At 47.2% G+C, this 19417-nt stretch overlaps 2 pseudogenes; both read right to left on the bottom strand.

Annotated features, from left to right (window-relative positions):
* Positions 1–19039, bottom strand: part of LOC129666069 (plasma serine protease inhibitor-like) — a 21232-nt pseudogene extending 2193 nt beyond the window's left edge.
* LOC129665871 (transducin beta-like protein 2) lies at positions 6376–7846 on the bottom strand (annotated as a pseudogene).
* Positions 19040–19417: the final 378 nt, after the last annotated feature.

The following is a 19417-nucleotide window of genomic DNA, read 5'->3' as shown; positions in this document are numbered from 1 at the left end:
CACCCAGCATTGGAGCCCCCAAGCTGTGGCTGTCCCCTCAGCAGGTGGTGAGCTCGAGGACTCAGCTTTTTATTTCCTCGACCAGCCATCTCTGAGGGACAGCCAGGCGCAGGACACCATTGTAATTGTGGGTCATCATTTCCCACTTGGACTTCACAGAGCACCGTGGATGCTCATTGCTGCTCCCTGAATGGGTTAGCAGGCGGAAACCACAGGAAGCATTGAGCAGAAAGAGCCTGGCCACAGAGTGTTAACATACCGTGGTGACCTTCTTGGGTGCTTTTTGCAGAGAGATTCCCATAAGGTTCTTGTGTTCATTGAACAGATGAAGGCTATTGCTATCCTACTAGAACCTTTCCAGCTGAAGAGCAACAGGAATGGAGAATTTGGGGAAATACAGCCACCTCCTGCTGCTTGGGGTAGGGGTGAGGAAGGAAGAAGAAAACAGAGTTGAAATCGTGTTGTCTGATAATCCACCCCAGCCAGCGGACTCCCGGCACAAACAAGCACAACTGTGTTTGCTGTGTGTCTGTGCCAGGGACTCCTCAAGGCAATTTCCTTCCATCTTTTGGCAATGCTCAGAGGCGGTCAGAGGGCTTGCTCTGGGAATGAGATCTGGAAAATCAAGAGGCTATGTAGGAAGCTCACCTTAAAGAGAGCATTGGAGGAACCAGTCTTGGAAAACACATGGACCTATGTTCTTTAAGGGAAGGAAGCAACTGATGCCAGGTCATCTGGAAGGCTGGAGTGGCTATTCTATGGAGCCAGTCTTCCTGAATCCTCCCAAATCTTGGGCATCGTTTAGGCCTTAATCATGAGCTTTATCTCTCAGTCAATAGAACCCATACTTACGAAAGAGGTCCCGTGCACTTTTGATCTGTCCTCATGCTCACTACAAATTCCTCCTCCCTAGGTCCTTGTCCTGAGGGAGCCCTGTTTATCAGTCAACAGGATTCAGTCCTATTGCACAGCTCACAAGTGCTTTGCTACTATGCTCCATGCTAGGGAGTTTCTACACCGCTGTGCCTAAAGCCTGTGATCATTGTCATGTGGAAACCTTTCCCCAAGGTTTTACTGCATTTAATTGTCTAAGTAAAATAAGCCACAAGGCCACACTCTGGAAGTTTCCGCCCAGTGACTGCTGACCTGAGTTTCATTCTGCACCTGGTAGGTTAGGGGATGGGACACAAACCGCATTGTTTCTGAAAGCTGAGGGTCCTTGAGCTACAACAGTACTTCTCATAGAGAGGCTGCAACTGCTCTGGTCCAGCTAAGAAAAAAAAAAAAAAGAGGTTCTGTCTCTGCATGCTTCAATTTAGCCTAGCTTCCATTTCCTCCTTCTGTCTGTCCAGTCTTGGACTTCAAAGGTCCTAGGACAGACTGAATGCCATGTTTTCTTGTTTGTGTCTCAAAAGGACACCAACCGATTTCATTTGTTCAAAGATCATATGAGACCCAAACAGTCACATTCTTGGTAATAGAGTGTGCCTGCCAGGGGCTGGCTGGGAGGGAGAAGAAAGGAGATGGCGTAAGCAGGGTAGATATTTCTGGATTGCCATCATGCAGCCCGGAGCTCGAGGTGTTCACACTGCATTGTGTGCTTGTAGTTGCTGAGTGGAGGTTTCAGAAGTGTTTCTGCCACACGTGCAAAATGGGACCTGTATGGGGCAATGGCTGGCTGGGCTCCCTGGCTGAATACGGACAGCATTTCCCTAGGCCTATGCCCATCATGTTACCCACTTTAAATCCACACAGTTTTTTATTCTTGTTGCTTGTAATGGAGGGAATCAAGTAAGAAAAAAAAACATTAAAAACATCAAGCACTCAGAAGGACATTCCGTGCCCAGCAGCAGGAGACTGTGCGACAGACCCAGAGGAGACCACCTGCTGAAGCACAGCTTCCTGTCTTTCATTTCTGCAATGCTCCACAAGCAGAAGTGAGTCTAACTCCCTCCACACTGATTCCCAGGTATTGTCCTAATGGAGGTGAAAAGCAGCTCCAGATGCCTTCCTGGATGGTCAAAGCATCGGTGAGCTGGGAGAGAGAGAAAGAGAGAGAAAGAGAGAGAGAGAGAGAGAACCTCCCAGCTGTTTCCACGGGAAGAGCATTGAGGGTAGGAGAAGTCCTACCAGGAAGAATGCAACCTTAAGCCCCACCAGCCCTTTCTCTGGCCTCTCAAACAGATGTTGTCTGCAATGATGGTTCAGGCCTACAGACAGTGCCTAGGGGCTACCATCCACAGCTCCACCAACTCTAACCCCCAGGGAACGTATAGCAGCAACTGGGGACAATTTGGTTGTCACTTGTAGGGAGAGAAATATTTCCGACTTCTGGTAGGCACAGTGGCTATGGACACTTCTAAGCAGTCACTGATGCTCAGAGTAGCTGGGTGGGACAGAGTCTGGCCTGGAGAAGACAGAGCTAGGACAGAACAGCTGTGCAAATGGGATGTGGCAGACAGCATGGAGGTGGTTTGCATGGTGGGGGCCCGAGGATCTGTCTGGAAGCAATAAGATTGGCCCTGGTCAGGGCTTCTCAATCTTTATAACATGCACTCAAATGCCTGGAGCCTGCTGGGTTTGAGGTGTACTCGAGAGCTCATGTTTCCCACAAACGCCCAGATGAAGCACAAGATGATGGCCACAGGCTAGACTCTGGGTAGAAAAAGCATTAGGTACTCTAGAGAAGTGGTTCTCAACTTGTAGGTCACTACTTCCCCTGGAGATTGAACGGCCCTTTCACAGGGGTTGCCTAACACCATCAGAAAACACAGATAGTGGGCTGGAGAGATGGCTCAGATGCTCTGGAGAGACAGCTCAGAGGCTAAGAGTACTGGCTGCTCTTTCAGAGGGCCTGAGTTCAATTCCCAGCAACCACATGGTGGCTCACAACCCTCTATAATGAGATCTGGTGCCCTCTTCTGGTGTGCAGGTGTACATGTAGGCAGAACATTGTGCACACAATAAATGAATCTTTAAAAAAAGAGAGAGAAAATACAGATATTTACGTTATGATTTATAACGGTAGCAAAATTACAGTTATGAAGTAGCAATGAGAAATTTTTATGGTTGGCATCACCAAAACATGAGAGATTGTATTAAAGGGTCATAGCATTAGGAAGGTTGAGAATCATGGCTCTAGAGACATGAGTAAACTGATTTTAGAACAGGGCAGAGAAGGACCAATAGCTAGGAAGTCAAGGCTTTCCTGTAATGCCTTCCTGACAAGGAAGCCAGTAAAGAGGCTAGCTTCTGGTTCCCAGTGGGGACAGTAACAGGTCACGCATTCATATGTGGCAAGGCAAGTAAGTATCCAAACAAGGATTCCACAGCGTTGTGGTCTGTTCAGAGCCTTCTTAGTAACACATTGTTCTTCCTACTCTGTGTGTAAGTGTATGTAGGTGCACACGCATGCATTTGTGTGTGGAGTTCAAAGAAGGACAACAGCAGTGTTGTTCTTTGGGATCTTTCCAATTTTTTTGGGGGGGGTCAGCTTGAAACAGCTAAGGGTCATCTGGGAATAGGAACCTCAACCTCAAATGACTCCATTGGATTAGCTTGGTGTTAGGATTGTAAGCTTTTTTTTTTTTTTATAGGACAACATTTATTCCCATTTTACAGATGAGGAGACAAACTCAGGCAGCTTCTGTGATTACCTCACTCTGGACCACACACAGATCAGGGACTTTTGACTTCAGTGGCTCAGCATTCTTGGGTTCCCTACCTTCTCTCTGCAGCCATGACACCAGTTACTTCTCAAAATGGTAGCCCAGAAGCAAGTGAAAGTGTTTTCAGCTGCTTCTGTCAACCAAAGCAGACCCCCACCAGCACCCCACAAGCATCCACAGCAGGAAGCAGAGCTGTGTGTGGCCATACTGCCCTCAGTATGGCTGATCTCATCAGAGAACTGGATCCACAGCAGAAAATATCAAATTTTTGTCAATTACTTCTAGTCTGAGTTCCATTTATTGAGAGCTTACTCTGCCCTGGCTTCTTCACTTGGGACCCAGAACAAGGCAGACAAACATGGACTCTGCCTTTGTGGAGCTCATGTTTCAATGCATTCTTCAGCAATTTCACCAACTAGTGCTAAAGGCTCAGTGTCAAAGTGTTTGCCTAGTGAGGGGCTGTGGCTGTGGCTGAGTGGGAAAGCCTTTTTCTAGCATCTCCCTGTGAGAGGATGGGGCATGGCTCAGCAGCAGAGCCAATTGTCTGTCCTGCATGAGGCTCTGGGGTCCATCCCCAGGACTGCAAAAAGGAAAGCAAGGAACAATCCTTAAGTGCCAACGAGACGATGAACTGCACCCTCCTACATCAGTGTTTGGTGCAGTCACAATGCCACCCCATTTCAAAGCACAGCGCCAACATCTAACTTCTCTGAAACTGGCAACTTTTGCGATAAGTGGCAAAAGTTACCACCCACTGTGCACCCAGAATAAATGCCCACTGCAGTCTCTACCATTTCTTCCCATCTCACAAACAAGTGAGCAGCCTAATTCCCTGATACCTGGGAATTAGGTACCTGATACCCACTTGACTAATTAGGAATCAGATACCTGATACCCACTTGACTGCCCTTGTTCCTGACACTGGAGCAAACACATAGCCAAACAAGATGGATTCAGAAAGCACCAAGTCATACAAAAGAAAGAAAAGCAGCAATGCAACAGATAGGACAGGATCAGTGGAAAGGGCTACTTCAGATGAGGTGGTTGAAGAGGCAACTGTTTGGAGTGAAAGTTACCAAGAACTGAATCGCATTGACAGATCTGCCAACAGAAAGGGAAAATGCTTGCAGCACACAAGAGGGACCAGCCCAGACCTGGAGACTACAAACTGCTTGGGTTAGTAAAGAAACAGAAAAATGGGGTAGGTTGGACCACCACAGAGAAAGATCACAGGAGGGGCTAAATTCCATGGCATTATATAGACTACAGTTCAGGTTTTATTCTAAGAGCAGAAGGAAGCCTTTGAAGCCTTTTGGGGAAACGGCATGATCTGTTTTGTTTTCCAAATTGGCTAAACAATGTAGAAAAGTGACTTGGAAGTAATGTGGTTGAAAACAGAAGTACTATACATCTAGTATGCAACAGTAACTAAGACCAGGATGATAACAGAAGAGGCAGACAGACAGCAGATGCTGCAGGTCATCTGGATGCAGCAGTGATGGTGGAAGGAGAGGGTGACGACAAGGGAGCCATCAAGGTCAACTTCAGGGTTTGCCTTATTCTAACCTTCCGTAGCATTGAGGATGACTGGAAGAGGCCCTACTTTTAAGTGAGAGATCAAAACTAACTGGGATGGATACTTTTTGCTAGATTCAAGCCTTCCTAGATTCTTGACATCTTCTCTACCCCTTGGATCCAAGCAATCTTCAAATTTAATCTGCTCTCTTATTGGATCTGTTCCATTCATCCCCATTATTGCCCTGGATTCAGTACTGTCAAGCTTCATGTCTTCAACATGGCTTGCAGCTGTGATGAACAAAAAGCACTTCAGACACCAGCCTATGGGTCCTTCCCACCAGCTTTTCTCTTTGGCCACAGGCCTAGTCTTGTGTGTGTGTGTGTGTGTGTGTATGTGTGTGTGTGTGTGTCAGCCAGCATCACTAGCTCAACCCATGAAGCAGGCACTGAACTGATGAGTCCAAGAGGTCTCCAGCAGAGAGGAGCACCATCTTGAGCATGTGAACCAAATCACCATATTTATCCAAGAGGAACTAGCAAGCCAGCCCCTAGGAAACCTGGCCTTCCCAAGAGCTGATTCTTGTTGGTTGCAGAGCAATTTGAGGGCCAAATTTACCTGGTAGTTAATAACACTGGACAGCACTGTCATGCTCCATGCGTGGGAACTTTGTAACGATCCTAGCCTCACAGCATCTTTGCAGGAATGCCACAGAGAGCATCGTTCCCCATTTTACAAATAAGAAAGCTGAAGCCCAGGGTAAAAAAATCTTGAGTCTCTCTCCATATGGTGCCCAGGAGGACCTGAAATTCACTATGTGGTCCAAACTGGCTTCGAACCCGATGCTCTTGCCTTTGTCTGTAGAGTGCTGTGATAACAGACCAGTGCCAACAAAGACCAGTCCTTGTTGATATTAGGAGCCTGGTCCAGATGGAGACTCACTTTGCTGCATTATAAAACACATTCTGCACCCTTATGGAACATTGTCCCCTGGCAACCCTCAGGTTTTACCTCTACACTCACAAACTTCTTTGAGTGTTAGGGTCATTTACCACACAGTCAAAAGCTTTGCTCTCTCTCTTCTCTCTACCCCTTCTTCTTAGTGCTGGGTGAAGATAGATTCCAACCCTTAGGTCTGTGAAAAAAAAAAAAGAACAGCACCTTTTAGTTTGGGAGGAGGCAAACGAGAGAGAGAGAGAGAGATATCTAAGTATACAAGAATAGTTTCAATAGGAAAAAGTGGGGCCCACCAAGAAGAAAGGTGGGAGGTTCCCCCAGGGGCCCCTGGGAAGTATAGAAGCCACTGGGGCAGGCAGCCAGACCCATCCAGAGCCAGAGTCACTTCTTCAGGGCACCCAGGCTCTTTAGGGTCCCCTGGGCCTGGGTCAGCTGCTGCTGCAGCCTCTGGCGGGTACTCTCACTGGATGCCCGCTTCAGGAGGCCCTGCATCTCCTCCACCACAGTCCGGTGGCCAAGGGTGTTGTGGAAGACCTGAACTACACGGTCCCCACAGGAGGCCAGGAAGCGGCCAGTGATGTCAAAAGTCAAATCAGTAATACACTCCCCATGGACACACTCAAAGCACTCCTCCTTCTCCCCATGCCTCGTGTTGAAGAGATGAATACTGGTGCCAGTGGCCAAGGCCAGGACATGGGTGTCAGGGGAGAGTGCCAGGTGGCAAGGCATGGTGCTTGCCTCTTCAAAGTGGCCTGTCCTTAACAAATAGGGGTCCTGCTGCTTCTTGTATTCCACATTGGTGTCCCACAGCTTCCATGTGCAATCCTTGGAGACAGAGGCCATCCTCCGAGAGTCGTTGGAGAAGGCAAAAGAATGGACAGATGCAGAGTGGCCCTTCAGTTCAAAGGCTCGCAGCACCTCCTGGAACTCCCCCTTCTTCCTGAAGCAGACCTTCCAGACCTTCACATCTGGGGTGAAGCCACACGAACCCACAAACCTGCTACACAAAGAGATAACAGCGTAAGTTTTGTTCATCTGGTTGGTGTTGATGGTGGATAGCACCTGACCTTTTAGGTTCCAGATAAGGACAGTCGTGTCACTGGAGGCTGTCATGATGAACTTCCCTGTGTCAGCAATGCCAATGTTGACAATGGGTGCCTTGTGCTTTTTAGGAAAATCCTCTGGGGTGGCGGTGAAAGTAAAGCCCCCTTCTTCTCACTTGGTCATCTTAAAGACACAGAGGGTATCTCCATTGGCCAGCCAAACAATGAAGGCTCTGCAGTCAGAGCTGAAGTGCACTAAGGTGGCATGGTCCAGCTCCACATTGGCTCACATGCTGTGGTGTTCCCGCTGAAGAAACTCTTTGGTGCTCCAGATACGGACAGTACGCACAAGTTGCCAGATACTTGCCATTGCTGCTGAAGTCCATGCAAGATATATTCCCACTGTGGCTCTTCAGTGTCGCGGCCAGAAGGTGGTGGGTGAAGTTGTGCTGCTGAGGCTTCTCTTTGCGAACCCTCTGACTCTGTTTTTGCTTCTTGGATCCTGACTTCTTGGATTCATTTGTTTTCTGGCAGATGGGCTGGTTGGCCTTGTCCTCCTTGGCCCACAGCCAGCCCTGAGCCACTGCCGCCGTGGCCACCAGGGCCAGCAGCCAGAAAAGCACAGACAGCCCCACCAGCTCCGGCATCTTCGGCAGCTCCATGCCGGCAGGACGGCTGCCACCTCAGCCTACGACTCCGACGTCCTCCGATTGTAAGCTTTTTTGTACATGAGTTTGGGTCTCATACTTGCAAGGCCAGCCCTTCACCAACCAAAGCATCTTCCCACTTCTCCTCTTCATTTCTTTATGACTCTATGGTAAATCTCTCCTAGGAAGATGCAGTTGGCTGATACTGTTGTGGTGATGGTGATGGTGGTGATTTTGGGGTATTTTCCCCATCTTTGGAAGGTGTGGATGGCTGGATCCTGTCTAATAATAAGTGTGTGACCAAGTCCCAGATCCTAAGTCATATCCCCAAAGACTAGAAGGATCTCCACCTCAAGCCTCAGAGCCGAGGTGGCTGTGGAAAGGTCTGGTAGCCCTGGGGGAGGGTGGAAATCGCTGGATTCTCACCTCAGTGGAAAAGGCTGAATCCATGTGTCAAAACCCTCCTCCAACAGGGCTTTCTCATCGTTCTTAAGTTGCCCAGAAGAATAAAGATGCCTGAGATATTGCAGGTGTAGGGCAACTGGAGGACATGGCTCTTCAGGTGAGAGGAATACTGCAGCCAAAACCAGCCTACCCGCTTCAACATGGGTGCCAGGATATTGACATCCTCAGCTATCCAGAAGTTTCTCATCGCTGTGAGCTTCGAGTTGAAGCGATATTTCCATTTCCCTTATAAGAGAGTGGACAGGGACCACAGGTGCCAGCACTATCCAAGGCACATCACACTTTGTCCATCAGGGAGGCTCCAAGGCTGACACGTGCCAGGAATGTTCCTTGTGGCAAGTCACAGAGGCACACGTGAAAGATCACTGCCCACACAGATCTTATGAAGTCAGAGAATATAAACAACATGATCGATAAGAAAGTCAAATGAGCTAGCAGGGAATATTGACTGGGGAGAGAAATAAAACAAAAGTGACGGTTATATATACATATAATACCCTAGAAAGTGGTACCAATTAAAGACTTTAACAGTGAGTTGGACAAGCCATAGAACAGCCATGCAGAAACATTCTCAAGAGAACAAAATGCACATGCAACATCCCAATGGTTGGAATGCCTTGTTTTGGGATAACAGGGAGGATGTGTAGCTAGAATAGGAAGGGAAGAGATGGTGAGAGGTGAGGCCAGGGAGGGCAGGAGTCTACCAGTTCCTGAGCCAACTGTGGGGGTAATAGGTCTCTTAACAACACCTGTAAGCATCAGTGAAGTGCTCTAAGCAAAGCCTTTTCACACAGCAGCAATCTGTTTCAACATTGTAGTACAACCATACCAAGCTGGAGAATGCTCTTTCCCCATTATCTGCAGGAGCAGCTAGAATGCAGTTCTGTATGCGCCAAGAAGTTACTCAACTCAGCTTCCTGTGAGCTGGGTTTTTTGTTTGTTTGTTTTTGTTGTTGTTGATTCTTTCCTGGCAGCTGACATTCTGGCCAGGGCTGTGGAGTTCATCTCTTCAGTGCCTCGCTGAGCTCAACAGTGTTGTGGATACACTCAACTCAGAGCTCCAATTGGGGCCAGAGGCCCTGGGGTAAGACCAGAAAGCTGGCTTTCTTGCCTTGTAATCCTGCCTGGATGTGGCAAAGGTGGGTGTTTTATAGAAGAACCTGCTTCTCTGCACCAAGCAGCTCACGGGCTTGCGGAAAATAATCAGAAAGCCATGAGAGAAAGGAGGAATGCTCAGAGAAAGGAGGAATAAACTCAGAAGCAAGTTGTTCCCTCCAGCAGCTCAGCACTGTCCACTTTCTGGGGTTCTAGTACCCTAGACTGAACTTCTCAAAGTGCCAGCCCGCCTACTTGCCAGCCACCTGGACACTGCCATCCAAACTTCCAAGAAGCTTCTCCGACTCCATGTACCAAACAAAAGCTTGTGTTTCTCTTCAGCTACCTCCTTTGCATGGTGATAGGAGGGGTGTCCAGATAAAAGATAGGATGGCCAGTTATTTCTGAATGTCTGATTATTAGATGTAGGTGACATTTTGTCACTGGGTCCTAAGAATAATGTAGCTGGCCCTGGATTAATCTGCCTTGTCCTGAAATTTAGCTGTGGCAGGGAGGAGGGAGTGGGGGCTGCATCTAAAAAAGGAGCCTCCAGTTCCAGAAGGGAGAGATGAAGGATGGAAGAAAAGAGCAGGAGGGCAAGAAGAAGTAAGTATAGAAGACGCCCAGACAAGTAGTCCTGGAAAAACGAGAGGCAGTATTTGCCTGGAGCAAAAAATGGCTAACTTCCCAATAACTAGAATAGATACAGATGGCTTTGACCTCCTTGGGTCCAGTGTTTTGCAAGATGGGTTGTAAGAAATAAATGAAATATTGCTCAAGACATTCCTAATGACTCAAAGGACTAGGCTAGTTGGTTTCAACCTTCCTAATGCTGTGCCCTTTAATACAGTTCCTCGTGTTGTGATGACCCCCCCCATCATAAAATTATTTTTGTTGCTCCTTTGTAACTGTAATTTTGCTACTGTAATAAATCATAATGTAATTTTCTGATAGTCTTGGGAGGCCCCAGTAAAAAGGGCATTCAACTCACCCCCCCCCAAGGGTCATGACCTACAGATTGAGAACCACTGGACTAGACATTGCTAAGGAAATTTGAGAGAGAAGTGTAGAAAGGATTAGGGAGGGGAGTCAAGAAGGAGGTATCCAGCGGTAGGCAAGAACAGGGAGCTGCCCCAAGCCGAAGGAGCAGAGAACACCCAGAAAGGGCAAGGGTCACAGAGGAAGTCTTTAGTCAGCAGGGGGCTGTCCTGGCTCACTGACCTTTAAATAAATTATAATTGGCCAGAAACAGGTTAATTAGAGGCTTCAGAGCTCTCAGCAGCCTCTTGACTTTTCCTTTGGTCCTGTCAGTTACGGCCATGTTTATCTGCTTTTTGGCCAGCACACAGCTCCCTAAGGAGATGGGAATGACATCACTGTTGTAGAAGCTCTGGGCTAGTCTGAGAAATTTATGTTCTGGATGTAGCTTTTTGTCAATAAAGAGCAGGCTTCTAAGCTGAACCCTGCACTGTTCAGCTTACAGCATGGCCCCCAGCACTTTCCTGTAGTGCCTGGCTTCAGTGTCTGCATCCAGGTCTTTTGTGTCTCTGAACCCTACATCCTGCAAGACCTGTTGGCAGGTTTCTGGATTGTCTTGGAAGGGCCAGCAGCATGAGGGGGATGGTGATACTGAATGGTGAAAAGAATATGTTTTTACCTTCTTTGGGCTTTGGCATCTGTTTGTACAGGCTCAAGGCAAATTTGAGGTTGCTGAAGAAAGGGGATGGTTTCTTTGGGAACACTGGTATTGGTGACATCTGAGTCACTGATGTTGGTAACTCTTGTACACAGGAATAGAGAACCAGCCCAGCCACCAGCATCCAGAGGGACAGAATGGAGAGTGCCATCCTTGATAAAGAAAGCAGCAGGATCACTTAGTTAGGGCCTGTGACCCAACAAGACACAAAACTCCAAGTCTCCCTGATGCTCTGTCCTCCTCAGGGCCTTAAGTTGGATTTGGTTGTTAAGGGACCTGCAAGATCTTGGGAACAGTCAGGCTTGGGAGTCTGAGCAATCTGAGCCTGACTCAGTCAAATTCTGCCCCTCCCATTGGAGGACCCAGGTACAGAGGTCAGAACACCTGCCCATGGACTATGCCAGGCCTGTTACAGAGTAGGGGAATCTGACAGATAGTCAACCAAAACTGTACACTGTAGCAAATCTGCTCTGACTGCTCCCTATGGGAGCCTTTGGAATTTACCTATGACCTCCTATGGTGTGGGTACATGTTCTCAACATGTGTTCAACTCCAAGTAAAGTTCAGCCTTTCAGCTGAAATTTATGTTCTGGTTGTAGCTTCTTGTTCATAAAGAGCAGGTTTCCAGTGTGTCAAGCTCACTGACAGGTGTGTCGAGCTCACTTGACACCTGTCCACCAGAGGCTGCCCAGGTGCCTGCTTTTGCCCTTCTCTTCCCTGCTTGCCCCATGGAGTCTGAGGCCTGAGGACTGAGATCAACCTCTTCTGTATCCACTGGCTCATCCCTGCCAGTGGACAAGTAGAGAGGAGAGGAGAGGATAATAGACCTTATGTCCCCTTGTTGGTGCGGCACCATTCTCCTGAGTTCTACTGCCAGCAGTGAAAGCCTTTCTCCCTGGGTCCATCTCTCTCTCCAGATGTTCTCTGCTCTTTCAAGCAGAGAAAGAGGGCATTTCTCTGCCCTTACCCACTTCTGTGGCTCACCTCAGAATGCCTCCTTCTTGAGTTTTCACCCCAACTTCTTTCCATCCCTACCCCAAGATCTCCTGAGCACAGCCTTGTCCTTTGAGTCATTGAGAGCACTCTGAACAATGCTCCATTTAATCCCTAGAGCCAGACAAAAACTTTGGCCCAGGGAGGTGAAGTGAAGCAGCCCTACTCAAGGTCCAGAGCCAGCTAGTGGTGGAGCCACAGAGCATCTGTGTCTCAAAGTTAAAGCTTTTTTTAATCTTTCACTGCCCCCCCCCATTCAGAATGAGGTATCTCTCTGTAATGAGACCCTCTAAACACTAGCCTTCCAGGCCCTGTGATATGCTGTCCAGCAATGCTGGGCACTCTTTGAGCTGACCCCAACAGTGGTCTCTCATCCTGAAAATGGCTATATCTCCAGGGGCAAACTAGGAGCTCTGGGGTGCAGGCCTCAGGCCAGAGGAAAGTAAGCTTTACTTACAAGACATATACTGTGAGTCTGATGTACCCGCAGCCCCCCTGGATAGAGGAATGAGGGGACAGCAAAAATTACTTACAGGTTCTGGGCAGTCATGGCCACAGGGCAAGGTCAGTATGTACCCTCCTCAGGCAACTCTTCCATCATGTATTCCATCCCAATTATGTATACGTATAAGATGGTAAATAGGGTAAAAAGTTCACCTGTAGGGCATTTCGACTTATTCCACACATACCAAAAACTAGTTCAAGCCATATCAGCCTTTCTGTTCTTCCTACTCTAGCACACTGGGAATGCATTTGATGGAACTATGTGATTAGGGGCAGAAAAACTTCTACTATTGTTGAGAGAGAGTGTCTAACTCATTACAGGTGGGTGTCTGAGGTTGGGTGCATCGTTTGGAGGAGAGAGAGAGAGTAGTATGTGTGGGTAAAGGAGCTAAGCTGCTAAGTGGCATGAAAGAGAGAGATACAGAGACACACACAGAGAGACAGAGAGACAGAGACAGAGACTAAGACCCCAAAACCCAGTGGAGTCCCAGGTTCCTAACCCTTCCCTTTGCTGGCCTGCCTCAGACCCCTGAGCTGTTTAAGTTCCCCTTGAACTCTCAGAATTCAGCTAGTGTTCCTTAAGAGCCTCTACCAGGAGGCTCTAAGCTGGACATGAGGGATGGACAGGCGGTTCACAGGAAAAAGCAGGCATAGGAAACGCTGCCTGAGTGACCTCGAATAGTGCCCTCAAAGGCCTCCCAGCCCTGCATTACCACAGCATCCCAGAGCTCATCACCTTTGCTCCCTTTTGCATGTCTCCGGGAATGAGCAACACTTCCTCCCTCTAAGTGGAAGGATGAGCAGCAACGCCTCAATATTTTGAGTAGGGAGAGCAGCTGCTATGACTCAGCTATCTGCTAGGGCATCCCTCTGAGGACCCACACAAGAGACAGCAGTTGTGTTTTACAGGTAAGGCCAGCAAAGTCTGAGTGTCCTGCTCAAAGCAAACATCCCTGTAGAAACCAAGGCAAGCTGGCCAAGCTGGATGGAGTGGAACCTAGATCCATGTTCTTTCTGCTCTAGTGAGCCACTTTGTAGGAGCTGGAACATTGGAGACAACTGGGTTTTCTCAAAGGCTGGAACGGGAACAGAACACCAAGGCTTGGCGGGGCTCTTGGGTGCCGAACAGCTTCATGGTCACCAGCTGAGATCTGAGAGCCCTCCAAACGGACACGTGGGCATCTAGTTCTTTCCTTGGTTTAATAGTTTGCCCTGGGGTTTCTTTGGCCAATTTTTCTAAGGATGAAGTGGGCCGTTGTTTTCATTTGATGCACCACTGCCTGGCAGAGTGGGTGGAGGATGCATTTGGGACGCTATCTCTCTGTGGGAGAGCACTGTGATCTGCTAACCATGACTGGGAGGTGGGCAGAGGGCATGTGAGATCATTTGTACAAATCACACTCTGAGATGTTCTATATCAGGTTTTCCTTATTATAATGAGATACCCAAGGCAGGTTAGCTTAATGAAAATAAAAAGAGGTTTACTTAGCTCATTTTTTGAGGGTTCAAGGGCAGATTGCTGGCATTGGCTCAGTTCTGCACATAGCCTTGCTTGTTGTCCATGTCCTGAGGCAGCTTCTGATATCATACAGCAGGGAGTCTTCATCCATGTCTTCAGGTCTGGTCATCAGAATTCAGTCTTGGGAGCGCTGCCCTAATGACCTTATGTAGCCTTAATTGCTTTGCAAAGGGTTTATCTTTAGACCACATTGTTAGGTTTTGTTTGGATGATGTTTGTGCCACTAACAGACTCTGGAGACCCGACTCCTAAGTGAGTATGTTGGGCAGGTAGGCCTATTCAAACAAGTTCAGCTATCACAAAAGGGAGAGAGGATGGGGTAGGCTAGGATGTGGGACTCTGATCCTAGAGACGACAGAAGATTTAGGAGTTGGAAGAGAGGGATAGATCAAGTCTTGATGAAGGAGCCTAGCTAATAAAAATTTACCACATGAAAACCTTGGGAGAGAGTGAGTGTGAGGCTACATCAGTAAAGCATTTGCTACACAAGCATGAGGGCCTGAGTTCAGACCCCCAGAGCTCATGTCAAAGCTGGCTGTTATAACATACACCTGTAATCTTGGTACTGGGTGAAGGCAAAGGCAGATGGAGTCCTGGAGCTCACTTGCGAGCCAGTCTACCTGAAATTTTGAGGTTCAGTTTCAGTCAGAGAATTTGACTGATGCAGAGTGGTTGAGAAAGACACCTGGCTTCAGCCTCTGGCCTATGCATTGCATGTAACCGCATAAACATCACAACTTGGGAGATGCACAATGAAGTAAATTTCTAGCAAAGACAAATAGACCCAGACAACCAACACCTGGGAGGTGCATTAGAAACCACTAGGACAACTCAGTAAGCTGCCTCCATCTTGGCCACCATCTTGAGTTCTAAGTGGTGCATCCTGGAGGATTATTATTGTGGTTGGGATTCTGTAACTGTCTGAACAGAGAAGAAATAGAGCCGTGATGATTGGTAATGTCTGCCATGGGCATGAGAGCAGGAGGACTGGCACACAGACCAGTGCCTGCCATTCACAGAGGCTAGAGCTCTCACTGTGGAGATGAGGAAGTATAGGTTGGAAGAACCTGGACCTCACCAAGGACCACAATACACTGGAGGCAAAATGAGAGCTAGAATCTTGTTGTTTTGTTTGTTTGTTTGTTTTCTCCACACCAGAAAATACCCTTTCTGCTCTACCATGCCTTCTCTGGGCACTGATGGGAAGCCATAGCCAGTTCTCAGCGTGTCCAATGGGATAAACACCCACTAGCGACTAAGTATTGCTTCTGTTTTCTACACGTGTTCACCCACACACTGCTGATCGCCGCCTGCACTTGTTTGCTGAACAAACAAGCCTTTGAGCCAGTTTACCAAACCTCACCTGCTATTCTCAATGCTGTTTCAGGGTGGCTGCTCCATTGCTTGAGCACCTCCTGCGTACCTGGAACTTTAGGTATGCACCACATTTAACTGCCCTCCCCAAACCCTAGAAGGGACTGTGAGAACCTACACATTTGTGAACAGCAATGAGGAGTTCAAGTGTGTAACCCAAAAAGACATCTTTGAGACCTCTCAGTAGTCTTAGACATCATCCCTTCTGTATTCAAGCAGCTTCCGGGGATCCGTGTCTTCACATTGAAACATCCCCTTTCCTAAGAACACAGATTAGGTTAAAATGTACCCAATTCACCCATTTTCACTTGATTGCCCCTATGAAGAACCTGGAGACAGGTGCTGCCTGAGAGTTAGAATTTCAACATACATAATATAATTCAACCCACAGCAGCACCTGTCTCCTCATGTGTCATATAGTAAGGGATGTCTTATTATTATGGACTTTTGCAAATATCTAACAATGCTGAAATATTTTCATGGCCTATCACCCCAAGTAGGCACCCATGCACAGTACACAACCCGTTCACAGTGGCTTCCAGGACAATCCTCTGAACAAACAGCAGGACAGAAAAAAAAAAGTCTATACAACCCTAGTCTCTTATTACAAAGAAGTTTGTAATTCAGAGGCATTCACAGAACCTTTATGGGTCCCACACAGAGCACAGCGTGTAACCTTGGTCTGGCTTGTGGGAACCCATGGGGTAAGATGAGTGAGGGGGCATGCTTAATGGATAATTTCTTGGTTGACTGAATTGACTTCAAAGCCTAATTTCCTGGAACGTTGACTAGAAGTTTCCCTCAAAAGATGTCCCGGAATAGCAAATGCCTATTTAGAAAAAAATGTCCTCTTAGAAGCAGTTTCAATGGCAGAGTTATTGAAGATGATCCTGTGTGGTAACCCTGGGACTTACAGCTCATGGTGTTTGCACAGGACTTTTGCTCCCACTCAGTTTCCCAGTTTCTGCCTCTCCCCTATGTAGCCACAGAGATTAAAGCCATGTGTTGGGGTAGGGATGTGGCACAGGGGTAGGGAAGTAGCCTAGCATGCAGAGACCCTTGTTCCATACCCAGAACTGTAAAATAAAAGTCTGTAAGTTTATGGAAGATGGAACAGAATGGCTGTGGAAAACCAAATAAGAAAGTGAAGCGATTTAGCCAACAAGATGAACAAAACAACCTTGTGAGGCTAGTGACTCTGGCCTGTTGCTGCCTCCCTAGTCTGGAGACTAGGTTAATATTAACAGGCTCAAGGTTGTGTGGGATTGTGCAATCGAGGACCTGGTCACCAACTCCTATGGACGGTGCCATCATTTACCTCATGTCTTGTATGAAGTTGCCCTTCATGTAATGCCCAGGAGGGCATTAAAGAGTGTTAGCATCCACTGTGATGATGTCACTCTGAGCCATGAATGTCAGCTTGGTGTCCCATCATATCAATGTCTTTCCATGCAGGCTGTGAGTTAAGAGCAGAGGGCCTTTTGAAGCCACTGGTGCCACCATCTTTGAGCACAGGGAACACGCATGCAAGCAGAACAGATGTGTATGACATACACAACACACACCCCACTACTCAAAAATATTGAAAACTAAATCTTTTTTGAGACAGGATTTCTCTATGTAATCCTAGCTGTTCTTGATATCTCTCTTTTGAGCAGGCTGGCCTCGAACTCAGAGATCCACCTGCCTTTGCTTTCCAAGTGCAGCATTGTCTGAGTGCCTCTATTGCAATGGCAGAGGTGGTTTGGAGTAGTTGTCTCCTTGGTCAGGACACGTGGGGAACACTGTATTCTTTTTTCCCACTTGGGTGGGAATATTTTAAAGGCACTGAGAAGTCCTTCAGTGAAGACTAATTCAGCGCTCTCCAAATCAACTAGACTAGGGACCCTCTCCTGGTAAACTAACAAAGTTCCTTACTGCAGGCCAGATCCCCATTCAGGTAAAAAGAGAGCTGCCTCCTGGAGCAACTTGGCATCCTGGGACATCCTGCCCTTGAATCATCCTGCATCCTGGAGCATCCTGGCTCCTGGAGCATCCTGGCCCCTCTGCCCCTTTATTTTCCTACACCCCTTCAATTTACTTCTTAAATTAATGGTTGTTTTTTTTTTAACGTTAGAGAAGAAAGCAAAATGGTCTGTGCCCACCCTCACACAGTCTCCACTGCTCTGAGATCACTGCCTGTTCACTGACCTCAACCATGGCAAACACACCTCTGTCTTCTTCCTGCATGTTTGTCCTCCCAATGCCCACACACATCACTTTTTCGCCCACCTTGGGTCTCAGATGCCACCTTACCATTGGGCAAAGGGACCACAGAGAGGTGTCTTTTCGACCACTGCATCTGAGCAGGCTCTTCCCCCTGGCATTCCCATCTCCAGCTGGGCATGCTTCCCTGTGTGACTCATCACCTTTCCACTCCATACGCACCTGCTGTTCAAATCCCTCAGTGACATCCTTTCTGCAGACTAACATTTTTGTCTGTTTTGTTCCTGGTGGCACATCAGTACTTGGCACATAATACATGTTTAGTAAACAGTTGGCAGGTGAATTAACATGTATACTCACAGAAGAAGCATGCGGGCACACCTCCTTTCCAGGAGATTTTCTTTAGCTTTTAGCAATCCCTCCATGTTAGCCTCCACAAAACCTTGAAAAAAAAAAAAAACTCTTGAGTGTGTATGTGGTACGTATGTTTGGAGGTGGAAAAGCATAAAGTCAGAGGACAACCCTAAGTGTCTCTCTCCTTACCTTCTACCTTCTTTGAAACACTGTCTCTTATTGGTAGTGGTAAGTTAAGGGTCTCCCTAGCTTTCTAGGGTTCTCTTAAAGCCATGTATTGGGGTAGAGATGTGGCACAGGGGTACAGAAGTAGCCTAGCATGCAGAGACCCTTGTTCCATACCCAGAACTGTAAAATAAAAGTCTGTAAGTTTATGGAAGATTGAACAGAATGGCTGTGGAAAACCAAATAAGAAAGTGAAGCGATTTAGCCAACAAGATGAACAAAACAACCTTGTGAGGGTAGTGACCCTGGCCTCCTTTGTTCCCCACTTTCCATCTTGCAGTAGAAATGCTGGAATTATAGCCGTGCACTCCAGCACGTCTGGCTTTCATGTTTCTGGAAACACAAACTACAATCCTCATGCTTGCACGGCAATCTCTTCACTCACTGCGCCATCTCCCCAGCCTCACACAGAGCCTTGTAAAAATTCTGTGTCATGTTTCATTTCAGGGATGCACTAAGTTATTAAAAAAAAAAAAAAAAAGAATTCCACGTGGGTTTTTTTCCTCTTTGAATGATGTTGCAATGAGAGAGAATATTATGTTTCACTTTCATATCTGAGTGTTAAAAATGCTGTGTGGTAAATTCCCATGAGTGGGCTTCCTGAAAGTGAGAGTGTCTTCCTTTTACTGTGAATAGAACTTACCAAGTGGACGTCCAGTGAGGTTCCACAGGTTTCCCCTTCTTCACCTAGCAGGACGCTGTCTGTTTTCTCATCTGCTCCTGGCACTGAACACCAGTACCAGGTGTCCGTGCCAACAGGATGGATAGACAACGGCATGCTCCTTAATTGGATTTACATTTTTTTAAATTGCAAAACATTAGAAAATCTTACAGATTTCCATTGGCTCTTTCTGTTTTTCTTTTTCTCTTTTAAAAATTTGCTTGCTTACATTATTTGCTGAGCTTTCTACTCAGTGCTTACTGTTTTCCGATAAATAGGTTTGAAAGAATGCTTAAAATTATGGTCTTTGGGAGACAGAGGCAGGCAGATCTCTGTAACTTTGAGGCCAGGCTGGTCTACCAAGTGAGTTCAGGGCAGCCAAGGCTACATAGATAAACCCTGACTCAAAAAACAAACAAACAAACAAACAAAAAACAAACAAACAAACAAAAAAAAAAACAAAGAACAAAAAAACAAAACCACCACCATCACCAC

This window comes from Psammomys obesus, unplaced genomic scaffold, assembly GCF_907164565.1.
Source record: "Psammomys obesus unplaced genomic scaffold, mPsaObe1.curated_primary_1811, whole genome shotgun sequence".
Lineage (NCBI taxonomy): Eukaryota > Metazoa > Chordata > Mammalia > Rodentia > Muridae > Psammomys > Psammomys obesus.
The sequence above is the reverse complement of the archived record's forward strand: the minus strand, read 5'-3'. Positions and strand labels throughout refer to the sequence as shown.